This window comes from Pelophylax lessonae (assembly GCF_965119305.1).
Source record: "Pelophylax lessonae genome assembly, chromosome: 3".
Taxonomy (NCBI): Eukaryota; Metazoa; Chordata; class Amphibia; order Anura; family Ranidae; genus Pelophylax; species Pelophylax lessonae.
The window spans coordinates 642355335-642376500 of NC_138770.1; the positions used below are offsets into that span (position 1 = coordinate 642355335).

General features: G+C 44.8%; 1 protein-coding gene across 1 annotated transcript in view; it reads left to right on the forward strand.

Annotated features, from left to right (window-relative positions):
* Positions 1-21166, forward strand: part of RHOQ (ras homolog family member Q) — an 88368-nt gene that overhangs the window by 13213 nt on the left and 53989 nt on the right. The window lies entirely within an intron of this gene.

Genomic DNA, 21166 nt, shown 5'->3' on the forward strand with positions numbered 1-21166 from the left:
TCTCAGTTTGGTTTGTATTGCTAGAGAGTGTTTTATTGTTTTTCTTCTTGGGAGAGCATGTGATCAGCACAGAGCCAATCAGCACTGTTCTGACAGGGGTTCAGGGGGTCTTGCAGTCTCCTAGGACAGTCAGAGGAGAATGAAAACTTCCCCTACAAGCTTTAACCAGACACTCATAGAAGTTACAAGACTGCTATATACTGCTGATGAGAAAAGGTCTTTAGCAGTTTATATTTACTTAAATAATTGCATTTCCCTGTTCTGTGTACTGTGGGAGACTGGATATCGTGAATGCAGGTTTCGGGGTTTAGTAACACTTTAATTTCAATGGGCTGCTCAATGCACAAGAAATCCCTGACTTTTCTGAAAATGTGCCGCATCCAGCCGCAAGGTGCATGGTTTGCAGATGCATTCGAGTGTCATTACCGGTTAATGGTACTTGTGCGGGTTTGCTGAATGACAGCACGATTCTCTGCGTTTTGGGAAAGCATGTGATTTTACCCGCATTCACGATATGCAGTAATGTGAATGTAGGCTAAATGAGATTGTACAACTCCTATAAAATCCGATTGAATAGTGTGGGACCAGCTTAAGCGTCTGATGTGTGTGTGTGGCAATGTTAATTTTGGCAGCAAATTTCAATTTAGTTTTAGTCTTAGTCTTAGGACTAAAATGGCATTTTAGTTTTAGTCCCATTTTAGTCTTCTGCAAGTGTTTTAGTTTTAGTTGTGTTTAGTCGACTAAAACTCCAGTACATTTTAGTCGACTAAAACTCATTTTAGTCATCTATAATCGAATGGGTGTAGTTCAATTGTAATTTGTAATGCATTATTTAAGCATTTCTCTAAAATTTCCAAACTCATTATATACTACTGCTGGTCCTGGAGTGAAAAATCTAATATGTTATTATTTAGGCTTTGAGCATGCACCAGTGTTAATTTTGGCAGCAAATTTCGATTTAGTTTTAGTTCTAGTCTTTTGACTAAAATGCCATTTTAGTTTTAGTCGTATTTTAATCTTAAGACTAAAATGCCATTTTAGTTTTAGTTGTATTTTAGTCATCTGAATTGTTTTAGTTTTAGTCGTATTTTAGTCGACTAAAATTGTGTTAGTTTAGTCGACGAAAAAGTTTTAGTCGACAAAATTAACACTGGTGTGTGGTAACACCAGACCAGTAGGAGTGGAGATTAGTTCTGATATAAATATTGGGAAAGACAGGTGTTCAGATGGAAGTACTGTGGTATGTGTGGACTCTATGGGCTCATCATGAGACACACATACACTATGTTATTCTTTGCATAAACTTCAAATTTATTAAATATTCCTTAAAAATCTCAATAAAACAACGCAGAGACTGGCCCCAGTTTGAGCTCAGCTCATCTATAGATCAATGTCTCCAAACAGTCACTGTCATCTTTATCATACATATATAAATTAACCACTTCTGGACCGCAAGGATTTGCCCCCTTAATGACCAGGCCATTTTTTGCGATTCGGCACTGCGTTACTTTAATAAACAATTGCGCGGTCGTGCAACGCTGTACCCAAATAAAATTGATGTCCTTTTTTCTCCACAAATAGAGCTTTCTTTTGATCACCTGTGCGATTTTAATTTTTTGCGCTATAAACAAAAAAAGAGCGACAATTCTGAGAAAAAAAACTATATTTTTCACATTCTGCTATATGACATTCCCAAAAAAAAAAAAAAATGTAAAAATCTAAATTTTTTAACATTTTAGGCCAATTTGTTTTCTTGCTACATATTTGTGGTACAAAAAAAACACAATAAGCGCATTTTGATTGGTTTGCGCTAAAGTTATTGCGTTGACAAAATACATTTATGTCATTTTTATTGTTTTTTTTTTTTTTTTTTTTTTTACTAGTAATGGCGGCAATCTGCAATTTTTAGCGGGACTGCGACATTGCGGCAGACAGATCGGACCCCTAACTGACATTTTTGACACTTTTGGGGGGACCAGTGACATTACTACAGTAATCAGTGCTAAAAATATGCACTGTTACTGTAATAATGACACTGGCAGGGAAGAAGTTAACCCAGGGGTGGTCAAAGGGTTAAATGTGAGCCTAGGGGAGTGATTCTAACTGGGGGGGGGGGGGGGGCGTGGCTTCTGAAATGTTTACAGAGACATTTGATCCTATATAGAAGGATCACAGGAGCTCTGTGATCATTCCAGGGAGAAGAACGGTCGGCTGTGTTTACAAGAGCCGACCGTCCTCTCAGCGGGAAGCGATCGTGGGTGTCAGGCGGCAATCAGAACCACCTGCCCCGTTCATCGGAGTGCCCGCTGCCGAGTGGGGGCGGGAGCGCGCCGCCAGCAGGGCACGCTCGCCCCCTAGCTGCAGGCGCGTGACCGACTTATACCTACGTCGGTTTGCACAGGAGGGGTTGCCTTAGGACGAGACAGTGACACATATATGTGGTGGCTGGGCGTTAAGGCCAACCTCCCCTTCTGCTGCATAATTCAGTATTATCCGCTGCCTATCGGTTGACACAGGGTGGGAATTTATAAAGTATCTGGGACAAGTTCCATCTGAACTCCTGTCATTGCCCATAAGAACCAATCTATGCCTAGCTTTCATTTTTTTCCACACAGATTAGAAAATAAACATTAAAGGTCAGTTCACATCATAGAAACGCAGTCGAGATGCGTTCCGGATGATTTTCTGCATACGCGTTTTGGATGCATTTTTGGATGCGTTTTTTGGTACGTTTTGGTTGCATTCCAGTGCATTTTTTCCCGTTCTTTTTTCTTAACCTTAAGGCTCCGTCCACATCTAAGTGTTTTTGTGCGATTTTCTGCTCTCAGCTCTAAAAACACGACATATTCTCATAATTTCAATGGCACTTGTTCACATCTGAGTGTTCTGTCGCCTTAAGCAGAACGCCCGTCTCTCAAAAAAAGACATGAGCTTCTTTTTTGGCAGATTAAAGGCGGTTTTAATTTTTTCGTTGGTTACTTATTAACCTGAAAACGCCTGCACAAAAACTAAAAATGCCTGAAAAACGCCTGCAAAAATAGCAACGCCTTAACCACTTGCCGACCGCCGCACGACTATTTACTGCGGCGGCCAGCCCCTCACAGGCAAAGTGACGTAGGGGTACGTCACTAGCCTGTGAGCCTCTAGGGGGCAAGCGCGCGCCGCCGGAGGCGCGCTCCCTCCCCCGCTCGTTCCCTAAGCAGTCCGTGCGTGTGAACGATGTCCGCTGGTCACTCGCGATCTCCCCGTGGAGAGGGAGAATGGCAGGCGGCTGATGTAAACAAAGCCGCCTATCATTCTCCCTGGTGTAAGAACAGAGATCATACGGTCCTGCTATGTAGGATCATATGTCTCTGTTGTTACACCCCTTTACAGTTAGAATCACGCCCCTAGGGACACACTTAACCCCTTGATCACCAATAAAGTTAACCCCTTCCCTGCCAGTGTCATTTTTACAGTAACAGTGCATATGTATAGCACTGATTACTGCAGTAATGTCACTGGTACCCCAAAAAGTGTCAAAAATGTCAGTCAAGGGTCCGATCTGTCCGCCGCAATGTTGCAGCCCTGCAAAAAAAATCGCAGATCGGCGCCATTACTCGTTAAAAAAAAAACCCACCAAAAATGACAAAAATCTTTCCCTTAGTTAGTAAACGCAATAACTTTTGCGCAAACCAATCAAAATACGCTTATCGCGATTTTATTTTTTTACCAAACATATGGAGCAGAAAACAAATTGGCCAAAAATGTTAAAAAAAATTAGATTTTTACATTTTTTTTTTTGGGGAATTTCATATAAAAAAATGTGAAAAATATTATTTTTTCAAAATGTATGCTCTTTTTTTGTTTATAGCGCAAAAAGTAAAAATCGCACAGGTGATCAAATACCACCAAAAGAAAGCTCTGTTTGTGGGGAAAAAAGGACGTCAATTTCATTTGGGTACAGCGTCGCACGACTGCGCAATTGTCTGTTAAAATCACGCAGTGCCGAATCGCAAAATAGGGCCTGGTCAGGAAAGGGGTAAAATCTTCCGGTGCTTAAGTGGTTAATGTGAATGGAGCCTAAATAAGAACGTGTGTTCCTGTGCGTTGCGGTACGTTCTTGATGCATTTTATCATGTTCCAGTACAGTCCAGTTATGGGAAAATGCAGCATGTTCTACTTTTTTTTTCCTGTAACCGGAGCGCACTGGAACTGACCACATTGGTGTGAACTGTGCCATTGAGCCCCGTACACACGTAGCGATTGTCGGCCGTAAATATTCGGCCGCCGACCGATGGCCGATTGTAGGCTTGTTAGTATGATGCTTCCGACAGCCGACAGCGCATTTTCGGCCGAACAGAATCTGTCGTGCAGGCATTAAAATTTTTGTTGGCCAACACCAGAACGGCCGATTGTTCGCCAGTCAGTACAGAATTCGGCCAACAATCAGCAGATTTGCAAGACTGGGCATGCTCAGAAAAGAAAAAAAGACAAGGAAAGTTAACCATCACATGACATCACTTCTGCAGTCGGCTGTTGTTGGCCGACAAAATTCGTGTGCAGTCTTTTGCAGTTTTCTACAGACAGGACAGCCCTGGACAACAGACGGCCGATCGTTCGGCCGACGATCGGTACGTGTTTACGGGGCTTTAGATGGCAGCTCTCCTGACTGTAAAGAATAGGAGGGAGAAGTTTCATTTCAGTGTCCTCTGCTAATTTCTGACTCCGAACAGACATCCATGTGATAAGTTGGCTGCAAGGGTTGCTGGGACACAGTTCAGGAAACCGCACTGACATCTCAGGCCGGAGCTGTATTTAATATCATCTCGTAGATCTCTGGTTTTTATATTTTAGAGTTGATGTGCTGAAAATCGTATGACTCAGACCTCCAGAAGATAATAAAACCACTAAACCATATTTTTAGTTTCTACCCGTTTTTCCTGTCATTGTCTGATTGACTAATTCAAATTAAAAAGAAACTTGTCTTAATCCTAAACCTGCCCCCCACCCCCATTCTAAGTTCTGTGCTAACTACCCCATAGAACAGGCATCACTGAATGGCGGACCGCGGTCCATGTCCAAACCGAGCCACTGTCCCATCTGGACCTGCTGTCGCACTATTTAGGAGCCGCTTCTATCTCCCATCCTCCCCCGCTGTCCCCCATTCTAATGACTGAGCAAAGAGCGGGAGGCAGGCAGGATGGAGGGTGGGAGCTGCCAGTGGGTAACTCTCTCCATATTAACCAGCAAGTGATTTATGGCTAGAACCGCCCTGTGTCCTAGGCACCAATCACCTACTGGTTAATCTGGAGGGTTAACTAGTGCAGCTCCCATCCTCCATCCAATGCAGAGCTGCGCCCCCCGCACCCAGCTTACTACCATCCTGCCTCCCGCTCCGTCTAAGGTAGGAGAGTGAAGGGCAGATGACACTACTGGGGTGGAGGGGGGGAGTAATGTGAAAGACAGCAGTGCTGGAGGGGGGGGGGGGGAGGCTGCCTGGATGTCAAGGGGGCACAACTATACTAGTGTGGGGGGGGGGTAAAGGGGAGGGGTAGTGTTGTATGGAGGCTGTACTGTGGAGGGGTTGTGAGGAAGGGGCGAGGTGCGTTGTGATGTGAGAGGAGGCAATGCTGTGGGGGGGGGCAGTGCTGTGGGTGGGGGAGATGTGAAGAGGGCAGAGCACACTACTGGGAATGAGGATTTGTGATGTGAGGAGGGCCAATGCTGTAGAAGTGTGATGTGTAGGGGGTGATGTAAAGGGGGGCAGTGCTGTAGGGGGGAGGGAGGGTTGTGTGAAGGGGTTGTTGTTAAGGGGGGCAGTGCTGTGTGGGGGTGATGTCAAGAGGGCAGAGCACTGTGTGATATGAGGGGGGCTGTGCTGTGGGGGGGAGTGATGTAAAGGGGGGGCAATGCAGTAAGGGGGTGATGTAAAGGGGGGGGCAGTGATGTAAAGGGGGGACAGGGGTGATGTGAGGGGTGGGAAGTTATGTGAAGAAGGCAGAGCACACTACTGTGGGGGGGGGGGGGAGCCATTTGTGATGTGAAGGGAGCCAGTGCTATAGGAGGGTGATGTAAAGGGGGCAGTGCTGTGGAGGGGGACAGTGCTGTGGGGGGGGGGGTGATGTGAGAGGGGCAGTGCTGTGGGGGGGGGGGCTGGATGATGTAGGGGGGGCAGTGCCTTGGGGGGGTGATGTGGAGGGGGCAGTGCTGTGGGGGGCAGTGATGTGAGGGGTGGCAATTGATGTGGAGGGGGGCAGTACTGTGGGGTGGGTATGATGTGGGAGACTGAGGACACTGATGTAAGAACGGGATTGCGATATGGGGGGGCTATGATGTAAATGAGCCTTCGTACAAACATGCGTTTCGGACCTCTGCTGGAAGAAAACTTTACTGATCGGACCTCCCTAAATTTGAATTCAATACCCCTGCTGTAGATGGAAGATGTGTATTCTTCCCTATGCTCGGAACACTCCGGTCCGGCCATCCGATCCGATCTCCCCAGTCCCAGCTTCAGGGGAGAGGAGGGACAGAGGACAACGGATGCCCCGTAGTAAGCTTATGGATGCTGTCACCGCAATCTCTCCTCTCCCCTGAAGCCGGCTGCTGGGGAGATTGTGTGACCGGACCGGAGCATCCAGGGAATAGGTGAATATACAGATCTTTCCTCTAAAGGATAGTTGATGCAGGACTTACACCAGACTTCTACTTCTACCCCAACTCTGAAAAAAGTAAATATCTGGCCCTGCACTGTGGGGTTTATGTTTGCTTAGTCTAGGACAAGGGTCTCCAGACTGTCCGATGTGCCCGCTCCAAGATTTTATATCCAGACCACAGAAAGGGTCAGGGGTGTATCCTCAATGTACACTGATTGGGAATGAAGGTCAGCAGAGGATGCCTGCTTATGATTTAATCGGGGACTCTGATTGACAGCCTGATGCAAGTTGGGACTCTAATGGAGAGCCTGATATAAGGGGGAACTTTAATGTGGACGCTGATGTAAGGGGGAACTCTGATGGGGAACCTGATGTAAGGGGGGGGGGGGCTATGATGGGGATCCTGATGCAAGGGAGGCTCTGATGGGAACCCTGATGGTGGGGGGGGGGGGGGGGGTAATGGAGACTATGTTGTAAGGGGAAACTCTGATGATCCTGATGTAAGGAGGGATTTTCATGGGGACCCTGATGTCAGGGGGGACTTTGATGGGGAACCTGATGTAAGCGGATGGGACCCCTGATGTAAGGGGGAACTCGGATGATTCTGATGTAAGGAGGGATTCTGATGGGGACCCTGGTGTCAGGGGCGAATTTGATGGGGAATCCGATGTAAGCGGATGGGACCCCTGATGTAAGAGGGGACTTTGATGTAAGAGGGGACTTTGATGGGAACCCTGATGTAAGGGGAGATTCTGATATAAGGGGGGGCTGTGTTGGGGATTTTTTCAACTTGCAAAAAAGAAACCCTATAAAATATATATGTGCATGTATCTATGTATGTGTGTGTGTGTGTATATATATATATATAATATATAATTATTTTTTTTTTTTTTGGAGATCCCTGATAAGTGGCTCTTACTTGCCATATTCTTCACTCCCCCATACTCTGATGGTGGACTGTTCCACAGCATCCTTTCATCCAATGAAGGGTATGGTCCCTGGATTTGTATTGATGACATCAGAGGAATCCAACTGTCAGAGAATAGGGAAGAAGGGGCTGATTTTGCAGCATGGAGGATTGGGTAATTAAAACTGCTTTATTTTTTGCCATATGTTGAGGTCGTACAAATTCACTTTCAGTTGTGGATAATGAAAAAGTCTTGCCTAGCGTCCTTCTGTTGCTAGGATGCAGGTGGTCCTTTGTAGCCTTGAGTACATTTGCACACACATGCACACATTAGCACAACATTTCCACGTACAAAGCATAAAATACAGTCCATATGCAGGACCATTTGTGCAGCAGTTTTTTTAAATGCAATTTTTTGGGAAAAAATAAAATTTAATGAATAAAAATAAAAAAAAAACCCATAATATATACCCCAATTTTGTATTACATAAAATATGATCTTACCCCGAGTAAATGGATACCTAACATGTCATGCTTTAAAATTGCGGGCGCTCGTGGAATGGCGCCAAACTACGGTACTTAAAAATCTCCACAGGCGATGCTTTGAAAATGTATACAGGCTACCAGTTTAGGTTTACAGAGGAAGTCTAGCACTAGAATTATTGCTACACTCAGATATTCATGCCGATCGATACCTCATATGTGTGGTGCGAACACTGTTTACATATGTGGGTGTGACTTATGCGTTCACCACTGCATGCGGGGAATGGGGGGGGGGGGCTGCCTTAAAAAGTTTTACATTTCTTTTTTATTTATTTTCCTTTTAAAGTTTTTACACTGTCCCTATAAAAAATATATTTTTGATCACTTTACATTGGGATAACAATACAGCATGACAGGTCCTCTTTATGGAGAGATATGGGGTCTAAAAGACCCCAAATCTCTCCTCTACTCTTAAAAGCAAAATATTAAATAAAAAAAATGTTGGTATAAAAAATAAAATGGCCTGGTTTACATGTGGCTGGAACTGGAAGTGATGTCATGATGTCGCTCTGGTCCTCCTAGGGCATAGAGATGAGCAGAGGCCCTCTTTCCTTCACTCTATACCCAGTCGCCGCCAGCGCCGGAAACGTTTTTTAGGCTTCCCGATCCGCCAGGTAAGCCTAAAAATCAGCGGAAAGAGGTGGGGGGACGACCCCCTCCCGACGCTTATTAAAGTGACCCAGCGGCAAATCCGCTGCTCGGGGCACTATTATGAGAAAGACCAGCACCTGATGGAAAAAATTAATAGCTGCAGCCATAACCCCGGCATTTTACGTCAGTCATGACATATTTTCCAGTTAGGTGGTTGCAAGTGGCGGTAGTAAAGTCATGTTTTTAAAATAAAAAAGCTGGTCCCCCTGCAGTTTTAACTTTGAACAGCGTTTGGCCAGCTTTAAGGCTTCCCATACATAGGTAGAATTTTGTTTAAACATTCTTACAGAAATTCTGGAAAATAATTTGGCAGAACATGTGATTTTGTTAACAAAAGTAACAAATTTTCTTAGCAAGCCCTTAACTACTTCTGGACTGGAAGGATTTGCCCCCTTAATGACCAGGCCATATTTTGCGTTATTTTAACAGACATTTGCGCGGTCGTGCGACACTGTACCTAAATAAAATTGACGTCCTTTTTTCCCCACAAATAGAGCTTTCTTTTGGTGGTATTTGATCACCTAGCCCCCTAGTTGCCTGCGCGCGACCGACGTATACCTATGGCGTTTCGCGCAGGAGCGGCTGCCTGCCGCAGTATAACTGTGGCGGGCGGTTGTTAAGCGGTTAAAAATGTAGTTCAATTGCCATGCTATTTAACGTTCGATTTCGGGATGCAAAGATGTAATGTTTATAAAGATGGCCCTACCACATAAATACCATATATAAAGCTAACATGTTTGTGAAAGACAACAAAAGTTCTACTTCCAGACAAATTTTACAGAGCATATGAACAATACAATAAATCAGAACAGAATTCACAGCTAGAATTTCGATCATTCAGATAAGAAACGAGAAAAATTGTCTCCATTAACTCAGTGAAAAGTAAATATACGCCGCACTCCAAAATGTAGCTCTTTTTTCTATATTTAATTTGTCAAAAGATGAAAACTGCATACATTGTCTCCACCCGAAACCACCTTCCTTGATGCGGCTCATCGTGCTGAAACAAGGAAGGTGGTTTCGGGTGGAGACAATGTATGCAGTTTTCATCTTATGACAAATTAAATATAGAAAGAAGAGCTACGTTTTGGAGTGCGGCGTATTTTTACTTTTCACTGTGGTAGCCAGCACCTGGGTTGTCCGTGTGGGATGAAAGTAGCAAGTCTGGAGCCCAGCCATGGGTTTGGATATGTTCCTGTTATATGTCTCTATTAACCACTTAGCCCTATTTCAGACACTTTTTGTTTACAAGTTAAAATCAGTATTTTTTACTAGAAAACTACTTAGAACCCCCAAACATTATATATATATTTTTTAGCAAAGACTCTGGAGAATAAAATGTCGGTCATTGCAATATTTTTTGTCACGCGGTATTTGCGCAGCGGTCTTTAAAACGCCATTTTTTTTTGGAAAATTTTTGAAAAATCATATTTCACTGCATTTAAAAAAATACTAAACAGTAAAGTTAGCCCATTTTTTTTTTTTTTATATTGTGAAAGATGATGTCATGCAGAGTAAATAGATACCCAACATGTTACGGTTTAAAATTGCGCACACCCGTGGGATGGTGACAAACTACGGTCAATAGAGATCTCAATAGGCGACGCTTTAAATTTTTTAACGGTTACTAGTTTAGAGTTAGAGTGTAGCTCTTTTTTTTTAATTATTGCTCACGCTCTGGCGCTCGCGGCGATACCTCACTTGTGTGGTTTGAACTGCGATTTCATTCGCGGCTTGACGTATGCGTTTGTTTTCGTGAGCGAGCTAACGGTGACGGGGCGGCTAAAATCTTTTTTTCTCCTATTTATTTTATTTATTTTTTTTACTTTATTACAGGTTTTTTTAAAAAAAATAAAAAATCTGATCACCTTTATTGCTGTCACAAGCAATGTAAACATCCCTTGTGACACCAATATGCAGTGACAGGTACTCTTTTTATGGAGGGATCGAGGGTCTAAAAGACCCCAAACCCCTCCACTACACTTCCATGTATGCAGAACGCCGAAAACTGCATTTTTGCATACAGCCGTTCTTTAAATCTGCCGCCTTTTGCAGCAGAGTAACCAGGAAGTGACGTCATGGACGCCGCCTCCGGGTTACGTCATTGGAGACCCGATCAAAGCCATTTCCAGCTTTGATCGGGACTCCATCCAGCCGGCGGACGTGCCAGCTGGGTGCTCGGGGCTCCCGGTGGGGGCTGTTAACCACGGTACCGGGATGGTGCCTCTAGCTAGAGGCATCATCCCGGTATACCCCCGCAAAGTCTGCCGACGTGTATATATACGTCAGTTTGCGGTAAGTGGTTAAGTATTGGAAAACCAAAAGAATGCTTTAAACAGTAACTGTTTTCGAGTTAAATTTTTGGTTTATGATTAGCTTAAGTATACAAGGACCACAGAGCAAACCTCAACCCGCCCCCCCTCCGGTTCATAACATAGGGGTGTCATGTTCTGTAGGTCCGGATCGTCATTGGACTGCCCCGGGAAGACCTCTTGTCGTGTCAGGTTCTGTAGGTCCGGATCCGGTCTGGTTCATCACTGGACTGACCCAGGAAGACGTCCAATGACGAAACGTGCATAGGGAGGGTGTTGGAGGTGTCGCCATCAGGCTCGATAGGGTTCTGCTCGCGGCATTGGAGGAGTCAAAGCTAACTCTTATATGATTTTAAACTTGTGTCGGTGGATACACTTGCAAAAAGGTTTTCCTCTTTCTAAATATCTCTTGAGATCTGTAGATCTGTAGAAGATTGCACAGATGGGGTCTACTAGGAATTCTGCAGACGATTACTCTCTGTAAGGGAAAACACCTGTTTGCTGGTTTATAACATTACCAGCCATTTTATCTGTAGAGTGATTTGGATCAAGAGTGGTGGATAATTCACTTCATGTGGTGGAAGTATATGAAGAGAAGAGGAATTTATTTAATTGCACATTGTTTATCTGGATCACATATTGGTGTTGGATTTATATGAACTTTGATATATGAAATCTTGGACTGTCAATACGAACTGTTTACATTTTTATTGCACAGAAGTGGATCTGGAAAGAGTTTTGAGCACTGAAGCACCTTTATGAAGGATATTGGTACATAGTATATCTGTTGGATCACATTTGTTTTTTATGATACAAATTATGTTTTTTTTTTTTTTTTCACATCATTAGCACTTTTATTATGATACAAATATGTTTTTTTCAAAGCATTAGCACTTTAATGATTTCACAGTATAAGGCCCCTTTCACATGCGGGGGGGATCCGCCCAGTGGACTCCACTAGCTCAGCGGGGATCGCTCCATTGATCCCCGCTGAGCAGGTGGATGATAGGTCCATCTCTGCTCACTGTGCAGAGATGGACCTGTCAGAGTCCGGCTCTCCTCTATGGGGAGATTGGATGAAAATGGCCAGCATGATCACCCGCTGAATGGATGGCGAACGTATCGCCATCCGTCTGTTTTCAGCGGATCTTCTTGGATCGAATGCCAGACGGGTGTCGGAGGAACATGTCCACTGACATCTGCCTCTCCATAGAGGAGAATGGGTGTCCCGATCAGGTCTGCCTGAAAAACGGATAGACAGACCTGATCGGTCCGAACGTGTGAAAGGGGCCTAAAAGGTTTTATTAGACACTATGTAGGTTTAAGCAGAGATAGTCTTAATATTTGTGTACATCGCTGTCACTTTTATAGCATCGTTTTTTGATTGAGAATTTCTCAATAGGATAGCAGCGGTACCAGATTAACATTCTTTACCATCTGGGCGCGGTCACTTTTGTTTTTCCGTACATTGTAACTAAACATTTTTTAATGGTGCATCTACCAGACCAAAAAAGTGAGATATTAACCACTTCCCGCCCAAAAAACGGCTCACATTGCCAGGAGGGAGTCCATGGACGTCCTCACGTAATCACGCGCCCCCTGCGGAACACATCGGTCACAGCTCAGGGTAAAGAGCCAATCACAGTGGCTCTTTGCCATGTGACCAGCTGTGTCAAATCACAGCTGATCACAGTGTAAACAGTATTTGCCGGTTATCGGCAGTCCTCGCCTCACGCTGACAGCGCATGAGGAAGGAGAGCCGATAACGGGCATATCCACACAGTGGACATCTACACTGATAATCAGGGCACTGATCATCTGTGTCCTGGCTATCAGTGCAGTCCCAACAGTGCCCACAAGTGCTGCCAATCTGTGCTCACAAGTCCTGGCAATCTGTGACCATCAGTGATGCCTGTCAGTGCCACCTCATCATTGCTGCCTACCAGTGCCCATCAGTGCAGCCTATCAGTGCACATTAAAAAATGTACTTATTTAGAACATATTTTCACAGAAACTAAGAAAAACTTTTTTTTTTTTTTTTTTTTTCAAATTTTCTGGCTTTTTTCGTTTGTTTAGCAAAAAGTAAAAAAAACACAGTGGTGATTTAAATCCACCAAAAGAAAACTCTATCTGTCTAATAAAAAATTATAAAAATGTTGTCTGGGTACAGTGTTGCATGACTGCGCAATTGCCATTCAAAGTGCGACAGCGCTGAAATCTGAAAATTGGTCTAGGCAAGAAAATGCCCGGTAGGAAAGTGGTTAAAGCTTAATTTCAGGTATGGATAGTTTTACATAGTTACGTTGACGTTGGTCCAGCTTGGATTACTGTAACTATGCATATACTACACTTGGCTGATGACCATGGAAACTGGAAATCACTGAAGAAAAACCATGGATCCACAGTTTTTTTTACTGGCCAGGCCATTTGCTTCCTGTGTGAAAGAGGCCTAAGCCTGTAGCCGTGTGTACTGACAAAAGTCAGCAGCTACAGAACCCATAAAAAAAAAGACACTTACCTGTCCAGGGATCCAGCGCTGTCCTCACCTGGGCAAGTTTTTTGCTGGTCTTTGGGTCTTTGGCGCAAGCATGTTTAGTGTGGAAAGCCGTCTGTGACGCCTTGCAGCCTCACTGCCGGCTACCCACTACACATGCGTGAGCCACGCATGGTCTACAGCCTGCTGGGACGTGTCCCCGAAGGCTGCAAGCAGGGGTTGCCAAACTTCCACTGGAATACACTCTCACCTTTTTCCTTGGAATGGTTCAGTCTGATCAGTTTTGAAAATTCATCCTTATTGATGTTTTTGCCTGCTATGATCAGCCACTCTAGCTGCACTTCTCCTGATTCTTCCCCTCTCCATTGCCACAAACTTGTATGTTTTGCTCAGGCTTTTACAGAAGTCAGTGAAACAGTTGACCTTGAAGGTTGGAGGCTGTGCCCTCACACCTACCAGCCCTTTGAAGTGGGTAGCCTAAGGCTTTGGTTACGGAACAGCTAATCTCAAATTGAGAACGCTCAACCTCCTCCACTCTTATTCCATCAACATAGAACACCGGTGTTCATTCAGGCTCCTGCCAGTCATCAGTAATCCAAACAGTAAAAGAAAGTTGATACAGTTGACTAATACTCAATGTTACAGTGTATTTCATTTCATTTCATTTCATCTTCGGTTTAAAATCAAGGCACGACAGAGACGCTAACACATTTCAGCTGATACCGCCATATTCAAGGCTCATGAGTAAGGCCGTATTGGCCCAAATGGTTTAGCGTCTCTACCATACCTTGATTGTCTGTTGAAGATTAAATAAATTAAGCCTTGGGGAATAATTACAGCGGTTTGCAAGTGGTTTAGACCGCATTCACACTGGTACGACTTGGACCGCGACTTGTCAGCCTGACAAGTCGCGGTCCTCACGCTCCCATTGTGTAGTACAAGAGCCGTTCTAATAGGAGCGACACAAGTCGCTCCGACTTAGAAAAAGGGTCCTGTACTACTTCGGGGCGACCTGGAGGCGACTTGCATAGACTTCCATTATGTGAAGTCCGTGCAAGTCGCGCCGATGTCGCGCTGCACGCGACTTCACAGGTCGTCCCCTAAGTCGGAGCGACCTAATGTGAATGGAGGCTTACTGTTCTTTTCTGCAGGCAGCCAGCTTTTTTGGAACTCGTCCGGGCAGCTCCTGAACCATTGGAACGGTTTCTGAAATGGCAGGAGAGGACTTCCCCCCTGCCGCTGTTTTTCGGGTTTACCGTTTCCGCCGGTTCACCTGAGAAACAATCTGATGGTGCAGTCGGCTGCTTCCATAGGCGATCAAGGAGTTAACACTCTTTGATTGACTCTATGTTCTTGGAGGACCGGAGCGACGTCATGACAACACTTCCAGTCTAGGCTGTAAGAAAATATATATATATATATATATATATATATATATATATATATATATATATATATATATATATATATATATATATATATATATATATATATGTGTAATTGGTGGTGCGCTATATCTGAAATATGTGCAAAAATGCAAACAAATAATGTGCAACCTCAAATATATACAATATAGGTGCAAAACTCTAACATATAAATATATGTGAGAAAAAGTCCCAAGACACTAATGTGTCTATGTTGAAACAATTTTCGGTGATATGGTTGGTGATGGATGGTGTTCAAAAACAATACGTGACTTGAATTCCCTCCACCTGTTAGAATTCCTCCTTACCGGACGGAATGAAATAAGTGCTCTCCTTAAAGGAAACAAACAATCCCAGGTGCTCCCAAATCAAAAGGTGCTCCCCACCGTGCGTATAAAGTAGCCTGCTGGGCTTCTTACCAGATGGATATAGATAACATGCGTAATTGTATCCCTCTTGGACGGGTATGTCTCTGTATCCAATTGGTCCTTATCAGCCTCTGGTGGATATGGACACCGAATACTATTTCGCTGCTCACGGGCAGATAAGATCCTGTATTCCGATGGCACTGGTAGCCGCTTATGGTAAGCGGTGGGAAGGATCGTATCGTTCCAGCATAACATGTAAAAAGGAATGACTGCTATAGTGCATTATCCTTAGTGTAAACTTTATTAAAATGAAATTGCACTTACATGAAATGTATGGTAGAAAAGCGTAAGGAATTCCTGTATGACTAGGGTCCGGCTGCAGTCCGGATCCCCAGCGACGTGGTGACGGCACGCCTCCTGTCTGACGCGTTTCCGCCTAATTGGCTGTCTTCGGAGAAAGGAGGTTTCTCCTTTCTCCGAAGACAGCCAATTAGGCGGAAACGCGTCAGACAGGAGGCGTGCCGTCACCACGTCGCTGGGGATCCGGACTGCAGCCGGACCCTAGTCATACAGGAATTCCTTACGCTTTTCTACCATACATTTCATGTAAGTGCAATTTCATTTTAATAAAGTTTACACTAAGGATAATGCACTATAGCAGTCATTCCTTTTTACATGTTATGCTGGAACGATACGATCCTTCCCACCGCTTACCATAAGCGGCTACCAGTGCCATCGGAATACAGGATCTTATCTGCCCGTGAGCAGCGAAATAGTATTCGGTGTCCATATCCACCAGAGGCTGATAAGGACCAATTGGATACAGAGACATACCCGTCCAAGAGGGATACAATTACGCATGTTATCTATATCCATCTGGTAAGAAGCCCAGCAGGCTACTTTATACGCACGGTGGGGAGCACCTTTTGATTTGGGAGCACCTGGGATTGTTTGTTTCCTTTAAGGAGAGCACTTATTTCATTCCGTCCGGTAAGGAGGAATTCTAACAGGTGGAGGGAATTCAAGTCACGTATTGTTTTTGAACACCATCCATCACCAACCATATCACCGAAAATTGTTTCAACATAGACACATTAGTGTCTTGGGACTTTTTCTCACATATATTTATATGTTAGAGTTTTGCACCTATATTGTATATATTTGAGGTTGCACATTATTTGTTTGCATTTTTGCACATATTTCAGATATAGCGCACCACCAATTACACGCATTTACTTATTTTTATCTGGGAGCAGCATATCACGGATCAGCGCACTTTTCTTTTTCATCTATATATATATATATATATATATATATTTTTAAAGGTGAAAGATAAAACAATATATACTTTTTTTTTGATCTTTTGCTTTTAAAGTGGAGTTCCACCCAAAAGTGGAACTTCCGCTTTAGGTATTCTAACCCCCTGACATGCCACATTTGGCATGTCATTTTTTTTGGGGGGGGGAGCGGGTACCTAGTTTTGACAGGTACCCGCTCCCACTTCCGCTCGGAGCGCCGCGGCGCCCTGAACGGAAGTTCTCCTCTTCCCCTCCCTCCCTGCAATCTTCTGGGACATGTCAGAGGTCCCAGAAGATTGCCGGCCAATCAAGACGCGCAGCGCGACTCGCGCATGCGCAGTGGGCACCCGGCTGTAAAGCCGCAAACTGTCACAGCCGGGTGCCCACAGCAGTGATGCCGGCGCCGCTGAGACCAGAGGGAAGAGGATCGAGGCTTTGGGCGGCCGCATCGCTGGACCGTTGGACAAGTGAGTGAAAAGGCTGGAACTCCGCTTTAAAGGTAAAGAAGAGATTTGGGGTCTTTTTGACCTCAGTTCTCTCCATAAAGAGGACCTGTCCATATTTCTATTTCAAGGGATGTTTACATTTCTTGTAAGAGGAATAAAAGTGATAAAAAAAAAAATGTAAATGTGTAATTATAAACGCGGAACATAATTTAAAGTATAAAAATAAAAAGTAAAAAAAAAAAGTTCAAAAATAAAAAAAAAATTTGAAAGCGCACGCAGAAGCGAATGCATACATAGGCCGCTCATGCATATTTAAACAGTATTCGAACCATGCAGGAGGTATTGCCGCAAACGTTTAGAGTGATAATTCTAGCACTAGAGCTCCTCTTTAACTCTACACCGGTAACCTGTAAAAGCGTTTAAAACTTTACCTATGGAGATACCATAGTTTGTCACCATTCCATGAGCGTGTGCAATTTGCGGTTGCCTCTTTGGAAGGGTCGCCTCCCCAGGGTCTAGACCGCCCTGGATAATTTTCTAGGTGTTTGTCATTGATGCTCCCAGTGTTTTATCTGTGACTCTTATTTGGTTTGAGTTGGGGTTTTGGTTCTTCCCCTGGAGAGTGTGGAGGATGTTCCCCCGCTTCTCTTTCTCAGAGGGTTGCCCTTTTGATTGTTGATGCTTCTGGGTGGCACGTCTGAGTTGTCTTGTTCGTCTCCGGGATAGGGTGACTTAATTTGTGTCTCTCCTTTCTGGCAGGTGGCGTCACTCTTACTTACCTGAGGATGTTGCCCTGCCTTCCTTGTGGCTATGGCTGGCATCCTAAGGAGCTTGCGCTGCATGCTTTTGCATGTGGTCTTTGTGGTTCATGTGTCCTTGTCTACTGTGACCTCTTGCTGGTTGGTTAGATGTCTTTTATCTTCCCTTTGAGCTCCTGGAAGGCCTGGACTTGTTCAGGCATTCACTCCTAAGGGCAAGTTCCTCCCTTGCCCCGTTACTGCACGCTCCACTAGGGCGCTAGTGCCTCTGGTGCTTTCGGGCATCTGTGTCTCAGGGTTGCGATGCAGCTACCTGGTCTGTGTGTTCCCTTACTAAATTTTCGCTGTTGATATGTTGCATCTTCAGGTGTTTCTTTTGGGCACAAAGTTTTGCAGGCGGCTGTTTACGGCTCCTTATTGGCCCCTTTAGGGTGTGTTTGACATGTTTGCCTGGTTGCTCCAACCGTTTTTTGGTTTGCCCGCTCCTCATTGAGGCACTGCTTTGGGACATCCCAATAGTCAAGAATAAGAAGGAGCTGTGTCCATCAATGAACATAAGAGAAAACTGGATTTTTGTTACTCACCGTAAAATCCCTTTCTCTGAGTTCATTGGCGGACACAGCACCCACCCCTCTTTTTTTTTTTTTTTTACTTGTGCTGCTTGGTTATAAAACTTAACTGCTTACAGTGGGGATCGAAAGTTTGGGCACCCCAGGTAAAAATTTGTATTAATGTGCATAAAGAAACCAAGGAAAGATGTAAAAATCTCCAAAAGGCATCAAATTACATATTAGACATTCTTATAATATGTCAACAAAAGTTTAGATTTTATTTCCATCATTTACACTTTCAAAATAACAGAAAACAAAAAAATGGCGTCTGCAAAAGTTTGGGCACCCTGCAGAGTTAGGCCCCGTACACACTATCAGATTATCTGAAAACTTTTGTCTTACCAAAACCATATAATATGAGGTCAAACCCAAACACTTTCAATTTGTATGCAATCCGGCAGGCCCTTGCACTACATAGAAAAGGTAAATCTGAAGACAAAAGTCTTCAGATAATCTGCACGTGTGTACGGGGCATTAATATCTTGTTCTGCCCCCTTTGCAAGGCTGAGACCTGCCAGTGTCATGGATTGTTCTCAATCATCGTCTGGGAAGACCAGGTGATGTCAATCTCAGAGGTTTTAGAGGGAAAGATTTATGCCATTTTTTTTTTTTTTTTTTTTTTTTGCGGGACTGCGACATTGCGGTGGACAGATCGGACCCTTAACTGACATTTTTGACAATTTTGGGGGTACCAGTGACATTACTACAGTAATTAGTGCTATAAATATGCACTATTACTGTAAAAATTACACTGGCAGGAAAGGGGTTAACTTTATTGGTGATCAAGGGGTTAAGTGTGTCCCTAGGGGCGTGATTCTAACTGTGGGGGGGCGTGGCTAGTGATGTAACCACAGAGACATACGATCCTACATAGCAGGATCGTACAGTTTCTGCAGTTACATCAGGGAGAATGACAGGCGGCTTTGTTTACATCAGCCGTCTGCCTTTCTCCCTCTCCAGCGGGAGATCGCGAGTGACCGGCGGACATCGGAGCCGCCGGTCACTCGCGCTGGGATGCTCGTGGGCGAGCGATGTAGTACTACGTCGCTTTGCCCAGTAGGGGCTGACCGCCGCAGTAAATAGTCGTGCGGCGGTCGGCAAGTGGTTACCTGACATTTTTCCAATTTTTTGGGGACCAGTGACATTAATACAGTAATCAGTGCTAAATAATATGCACTGTTACTGTATAAATGACCCTGGCAGGGAAGGGGTTAACACTGGGGGTGATCAAGGGGTTAAATGTGTTCCCTTTTGTGCTTACTAACTGTGTGGGGGGATGGGTTTGACAGAGGCATAGAGAGATCGGTGATTTTCCCTGCCTCTCTGGAAGAAAAGCCGCCTACTTTCTTTACATAGGCAGGTGGCTCTTCTGTCATTATAGCCGAAGATTGCGGGAGGCCAGCGGCGATCGTGCCCGCTCCTCCCGCGGTATGGTTCCTGCTCTGCCTAATCACAGCGGGAGCGCGGCTCCGGTGGCGCACACGCCCTGTCGAATGCACGTGCACATATTTACGTAGATCTACGTGATTATGCGCAGCCGAGCCGCCCTGCCGCAGTAAATCTGCGTGGGGCGGTTGGCAAGTGGTTAAGCGATGTTTACTAGAACTGTTAGTTCCTTGGGCACCGTGACCTGACCCTGGAGGGGGGGGAGGGGGTATGTGGCAGAGCTTGCCTTCTGTATTGTGCTTGACTCAGGCTAAACTTCCTCTCTGTAGGCTATATTAGGACGGGATACAGTGCAGTACCTGGCAGAGCGTCATAGAAAAGCTGAACAAGTGTATGACACGCCGCCAACCTTGTCCGATAGTCAGCACAAGCCTCTTATATGCCAACAGAGGTGTCATTTAACACGCAGCCTTTTCTGGAGCACAACATCGCAGGGAAGCCAGTTCTTTCTGCGGGACACTTTAGGGAATAAAAATGTTTTGAAATGTTTATACCGTTGGCCGTGGACCATACAAATGTGGCGGCTGTTTAACCACTTCAATACAGGGCACTTTTACCCCCTTCCTGCCCAGGCCAATTTTCAGCTTTCAACGCTGTCACACTTTGAATGACAATTGCTCGGTCATGCAACACTGTACCCAAATGAAATTTGGTTCATTTTTTTTTTTCCACACAAATAGAGCTTTTTTGGTGGTATTTAGCCCCGGTTCACACTAGGGCGACCTGTGAGGCGACCTGGTCGCCTCACAGGTCGCCGCAGGTCGCCTCCCATAGGGAAGCTACGGACCAGTTCTAATAGGAGCGACACAAGTCGCTCCGACCTAGAAAAAGGGTCCGGAGCTTCTTTGGGGCGACCAGGAGGCGACCGCCATAGACTTCAATGTTATGAAGTCTGTGGCGGCCGCTCCGAGGTCGCGGCGCGCTCCTCGCACCGCGATCTCGGAGGTCGCCCCTGAAAGTAGCGTCACGCCAGTGTGAACCGGCGCCAAATCACCACTAGCATTTTTATTTTTTGCTTAATAAACAAAGAAAGGCTGAAAATTTTAAAAAAGGAAAAAAAAAAAATTTGCTTCTGTTATAAAATTTTGAAAAAAAAGTAAGTTTTCTCCTTTACTGACAGGCACTGATGAGGATGCACTGATGGGCACTGATAAGGTGGAACTGATGAGGAGGCACTAATATGCAACACTGATGGGCACTGACGTGCAGCACTGATGGGCACTGATAAGGTGGAACTGATGAGGAGGCACTAATATGCAACACTGATGGGCAC